Here is a 6,000-nt window from a genome sequence, read left to right as displayed (position 1 = left end):
CTGCGCGCCCCCGCCTGTGTGTGTGTTTGTATGTCGGTGAACTGGTGGGAGAGAGAGAGGAGGGGACCGGTGGCTGAGAGAGGCATCGGAGGCAAGTGCAAGAGGTTCGGCGCTCTGAGCGGGGACTCCACGTGAATAACCGCAGCTCACGGCTTCGCTCTGTCGCGGGAGGCTGAAGACACCCGCGGTGTTTTGTGTTTCTCACCGCCCAGGGAGGAGGTAAGGTGAGCTAAATTAGACCATTCATAATAAGCACGTGTCGTGTGGCTTACAGTTCACTGACAGGAGTTTTGTGGCACGTTGGAAGGATGCCGATAGAAAAACTGCCCCTCTTTTAGCTCCTTCTCGGGGGGTGGGAGTGTGCAGGAGTGGTTTATTTTAAATAACACGCCGCGCTGTTCTGGGTGATATTTTACGTGTTAGGTGATCGTCGGAGAGAGCGAAAAGGTGTGGGACATATTCCGGTGAACGACTGTCAAATCAAAGGGTTGACACGTACCGTGACGCGTTAAAGATGCTGAGGGGGAAAACACAAAAAACAAATCATTGGCACTTATTTGCGAATATTGTCTTTGGACTTGATCTTTTTTGCTTCGATCATCACATATCACATGGTGTAGATACAGTGGATATTCCCACAGATAGATAGACAGCTCTACTGTACTTGACAGCTGCTTTTTATTGTCCTGTGTTGATGAAATCGCTGTCTGGATACACGCACAATCCCTCATAAGCTGATTTGCTTCCCACATGTTTGATTCCCCTCATATTTATGTCACAACTCTGTGTTGTTTTGACTGACCAGTCACTTTGCTGAGTCTAATTTCCCTTCATGGGACTGAATCTGATTATGATAGGGGCCCCCCTGAGATTTCACAGAATTCATCTCACACCATTTTTCCACCAGTCAAAACAATTCATTTGCTGGAAAAAACCCCAAACATATTTTCACACAATCCTGTCTTCCCACTCCACCTCCTCCTCCCCCGTCTGTCTGCCCCTTGGTCAAAGCTTCAGTAAAGGGGGAACTCACCATCATGCAACAACACCCCTCCTCCTCCTCCTCCCCTCCTCTGCTCATCCCCAGACACTCTCACTCATACATACACCCAGACACACATGCCTTGACTGCACACTTTCGCTGCCTGCTCAGTTGGCCAAATTAATGCAATGCTAATGACCCCTGTGTTATTGTCTGAAGCTCTTGCCTTGCGCTTACTGCTCTGAAAAGCCTGACACACTTTCTAGTAATGTTTATTCACTCCAAGCAGACTATAGTTAATCTGGTTAAGACGATAACAATATCCCTCTATCCTTGCCTTATGTCTAGTTTACATTAATTTATAAAACTGGCGGCAAAAATGTACGTCCCAGACAGTTTGTGTGCTTTGTGGTAGTCTCTTGATCAGGTTGTAGTTTGAGCTCAGAGAGGCTTTAATCCACAGCTACTGGAGTGCTGCTAACATAACATTTCAGCCTCATTTGACAAATGTGGAGAAATCGGGACAAGATAGCGACCTACATTGTGCTGCCTTCTTTACTTTCAAACTCATCACAAATGACTCTAGACGGGGAGATTTGCATAACTAAGGGATTATCATGACACACGTTGGCCAGAGTTATTGTGAGAGCACCAGTCAGTCACACTGCACGCTGACCTAAAACCAGCGACGGGCAACTTTGCTCCGGGGGCTATGGGAAAAGCTTGGGTGTTGGAGGGAAAATGCCACCAATTTCTCTCTGTGGGCTGCAGAAAAACGCAGGCTATTCTGTGAGAAGTGATCAACGCGCCTTCTCTAAGCAGCCGTCCGTGGACATTCACAGGCCAGAACAAAGTGCCTCATAGAAAGGAAGATTTGTTCTGTGTCACTTGTTGTAATGATGACATAATTTCTTTCAGGAACTGGTCTGAACCTGAGAGACTGCCATTTCATCAAGGGTACATTTGAGTCATGTCAGAGTAATGCTTGTTTAGGGAAGCAGCACATATTCCGAGATGAAACAATAACACGATTCCGGCAAAGTGAAGCTGAAGTCAGGGTGGGAGATGGCTAGTCTCAGTAGATGTTTAGTAAGAGGGACCTGTCAGTGTAAAGATCGCTTCTGGTTAATCACAAGTGTCTCTTTTTTCTAAGTCTTGACAATCATTTATGTGACATTTCATAGTTTCTATGTTCTGAATTAACTAAGTGCTAAAATCTGGAAATGGGAATATGAAGGCATTACAACAATTAAGGCCAACCTAGGCATTAGAACCAGGAGTAAATGATTCAGTAATCCATCAGTGAGTTGATATTTGATACAAATCTGGCATGCTTAGCAACTTTAGATCTTACAACGTTAGCAACAGTTTTCTGGGTGCAGTTTCTCAAATGAAATATTTTATGCTATATGATGGTGAACAGAAGATATTTTAGACCTCGGTCTGAGCGCTGAAAACATAAAGGAACAAGAAAACATCTCAAGTTTCTTTGACATTTGTTTAAAAAAAAAAGAATTCACTGATTAATTGAGGAATACAATAATAAATTAATTGGCAATTCATCTATTTCAGTTTTTACCTAAAATCTGGTATCTGCACATGCTATACACACACACACACACACACACACACACACACACACACACACACACACACACACACACACACACACACACACACATTATGTATGTATATATATATATATATACCCAGATCTCAGCGAATATCTTGATATTGATTCCAGTTCCTGTAGAAATTATGACTGATGCGCTGAAACCAACCATAAATACCCCCTGCAATAATTTCTTTTTCATGCAAAAGTGCACACGCACTAATCAATAATTTACCATCATAAGTCACTCCAGCTGATTGACTGAATGATTGAGTGAGTTCTGGCAGCACGTGTTCTCGTGTCCCGAGTGAAGAGGATCCAGCAGCCATTGTGAATAGAAACGCCGTGCTGCTCGGCTGTGATGAGGCTAAATTCCCTGGGGGAATGATGGAGGCCCATGCCTACCCATTAGTGTCACTGCGGTCTGGGTGTTTCATCCCAGTGGAGCTATCACGCACAGCAGCGCAGCACACTGACATCATTTGGACCTCCTTGTCATAGGCATGTTCGTCTCATTTTGGGACTGATGAGTGCCTCATTATCACACCACAGAGGGAACGGTGCTCTGCCTGCTTCACAGCTGCCTGATCACTTTCACTGTTTGTAATTTGGACAAACGTATGCAGAAGCAAAGAAAGGCATTCATACATGTTCATTACATGTGCCCATGTTTTACTTTCCTTCTCTCTCTGTCTCTCTCTGTGAGTCGGGCCTGCTTGGTTGCAAGCTGGTGGGTACAATTAGAGTTTCACAGTCAGTTAAGCAGCAGCTCTAATGGGAATTGACACATTCCTGTAAATCCCTCCACACAGCTGCAACTGTTGGTGTTTACACCGTAGACTTGTATTTTATTATCGGGAGTAAATGGCAACAGATGACTAAGAAAAATGGGTAAACAAAGTAAGTAAAAAGTACAAAGTGAACCTCGATTAGATAGATGTCTTGGTTTCGGCTTCTCCTTTTACTTCTTGCTGTTATGGATATTGACAAGAATTTATTAACACCAGTGCCACTGCTGAGTTTTCCTATAGGTCAGATTTGTTTTTATTGATCCCCATGTTGTTTACTGATTGGATTTACATGTGAGGAAAAAAAGTAAGCTTGCACAGGTTTGTATCATCAATTCAAATACCTGGACCTGACTCTAATTACTGTACAAAAACAGACTTGGATGTGACTTTGGTGTGCAAAAGCTTTCACGCATTTAACTCATAATGGATTGGTTCCGGGTTTTAACTGGAACCAGTAGTTGATTCCTTTCATTGCTTGTAATAGCACATTAAATAGCTGACACAAGGGTCTGATGATTTGATCGATTGGTGCACAGACAGAAAATTCATCATCAGCTGTTTGGACATGTTTCTAATAATTTTAATAAAAGTAAAATTATAAAAATGCTTTGATTCAAGCTTCGCACGTGTTAAGGTTTTCTCACACTAATATCTGAAACAGAGCAGTCTAAAGCCTGAGCTTTTGGCAAGTAGGGATTACTTGGCACATACTGGCCATCTGCCTTTGCAACAGTATATGACAGAAAACAATGAGCATCCTTTAAGCGTGTTTGTTTTTGAGTAAATTCAAGCTTTTCAAATGTGAGGAATTATTATTTAGTCATCTTTTGAAATAAACTAAATACCATTGGCTATGGTTTGGATAAAAAAAAGCGAGCTGTATGTTAATAATTATGTTGGATTAAGCTCTGGAAACAACAAAAAAGAGGCATTATTGTTACTTTAAGTGATGGAAAAGCTGTTAGTCATAGCCCCGACTCGGAAGCCCTGCTGATCAGAGATGCTGTGCTCAGTTGATTTACTGTTAAATTCGGCTATAGATTTTGGACAGCAGGTAGTTGGACAGATGTTGGATGGATGGAGGTCAGTGAAGACCTCCTTGGATGGCCCCCTGTGACCAAATCATTACGTTGGAGCTTCACACCATGATGGTCATCAAGCCCAGTCACTCAAGGTTGCCAAGGGAACCCTAATATTACTCATGTCAGGTTATCAACCCCCTTTAGTAAGTACAAAGCATTTAAGGATGTTCTTTTCCGTCCTAAGTAAGTGCCAGGGGGGTGACAGCAATAGACCCTTTTGAAATGGGACATTGAGATAATGGAACGTAATGTTGCAGGTTTTATGCTCTCTCTCTGTCCCCTTTAGACCTCCTTGTTAACTAGGTGATCTGAACCACTCAACCTCGAATTTAGAGATCCAATGGGAACAAATGGAAATTCAACTCGATGTTTGCTCCAGGAATGCATTTTCTGAGATCTCATCAGATGCGCTGCTTCGTTGCTACTGGCTAGGGGAGGAGGAGGGAGGAAAAGGAAGAAGTGGGAGTGTTTTCAAGCTTTTGGGGTTCCAAGGGGGAGGGAGGAGGGGTGGATCATGTACCTCCATGGACGCTGAGAATGGGCAGGGGGGAACAAAGGGGGTCTGTTTTCTCTTTCTCTACTGGCAGGGAGGCTTTTATTGCCTCTTGCCTTGCAGTATGTGTGTGGGTGGGTGGGGGTGGTGATAATGCTGGGGAGGGGTGATGCAGGGGTTATCCTGAAGGAGATCCACAATAGAAACTGTGGTGTTGGAGCCTCTCTTTGAACAGCTGAAGAGGGCTGGAGAGGCAGTCCTTGCTGGAGCGACAGCCTCGGGCCTGTTGAAGCTCTGGCCAACTTTGGATGGGCAGCAGATGTTGGAGAGGTAGCTGGTGGCCGAGTGGCAGCACATAACAACAACCGGTGCTTCCCTTTCCTGTCCTGAAAACAACAGGAGGTGGGCATTGCTCCACTGGCAGGGTGCAGGCTGGCCAAAATTGCAGGGAATACAGGAACAGTGTGCACTTGAAAGCTTTTCTGCTCCATTCTCAAGCTTCCATCTTCTTCCTATTTGCATAGAGCTTAAGGAGAAAAAAAACAAAACCGCGTTGCACATCCCACTCTTTGTTGGCACTGCGATGCAGCCCACTTGTGTAGACTAATAGCTCAGAAAATACATCACCACAGCTCTTTCTCTGCTTATAAAATTGGCCTGTACCGTGCCAAAAATCCAACGCAATCCCCAAGCCTCCACAGCCTTACTAGTCTCTTGTTGAACACCACATCCAACAAAACTTGCAGAAGTGGGGGTCTGCAGAGATAAGCGGAGCAAAGGCTTAGATTATCTTTGTTGCCCCAGCGCATGATGCAACAGCGAATCAACAGGAAAAGAAGGAGACACTTCGCTGTCAGCTCATGAATAAAGTTGACATGGAAACACAAAGTGGCTTTGCCATGGTTCAGGACTTGCTGACCTCGAGGTCTTATTTAGGCCAGGCGCTCTAATGCCCCTACCCTCTGCTCCACCCCTCTACCCCCTCCCACACCCTGGCTGAGGGTAAGATACCATGTTAGAAGCTCAGCAGCCACCACTGA

The 6,000-nt window shown here is 44.4% G+C and overlaps 1 protein-coding gene across 16 annotated transcripts in view; it reads left to right on the top strand.

Moving 5' to 3' along the window:
• Positions 1–6,000, top strand: part of LOC113026518 (neuronal cell adhesion molecule-like) — a 77,464-nt gene continuing 71,464 nt past the window's right edge. For 6 of the 16 annotated variants that reach the window (XM_026175406.1, XM_026175397.1, XM_026175399.1 and 3 more), the window contains exon 1: positions 2–224. The gene's annotated coding sequence lies outside the window, so the exon portion shown is untranslated. Of the gene's footprint in view, positions 225–6,000 lie in introns of all 16 variants that reach the window. The other 10 variants (XM_026175407.1, XM_026175408.1, XM_026175398.1 and 7 more) reach the window with 6 other exon arrangements.

This window comes from Astatotilapia calliptera, chromosome 7, assembly GCF_900246225.1.
Source record: "Astatotilapia calliptera chromosome 7, fAstCal1.2, whole genome shotgun sequence".
NCBI lineage: Eukaryota > Metazoa > Chordata > Actinopteri > Cichliformes > Cichlidae > Astatotilapia > Astatotilapia calliptera.
This window is presented reverse-complemented; position numbering and strand designations above follow the sequence as displayed.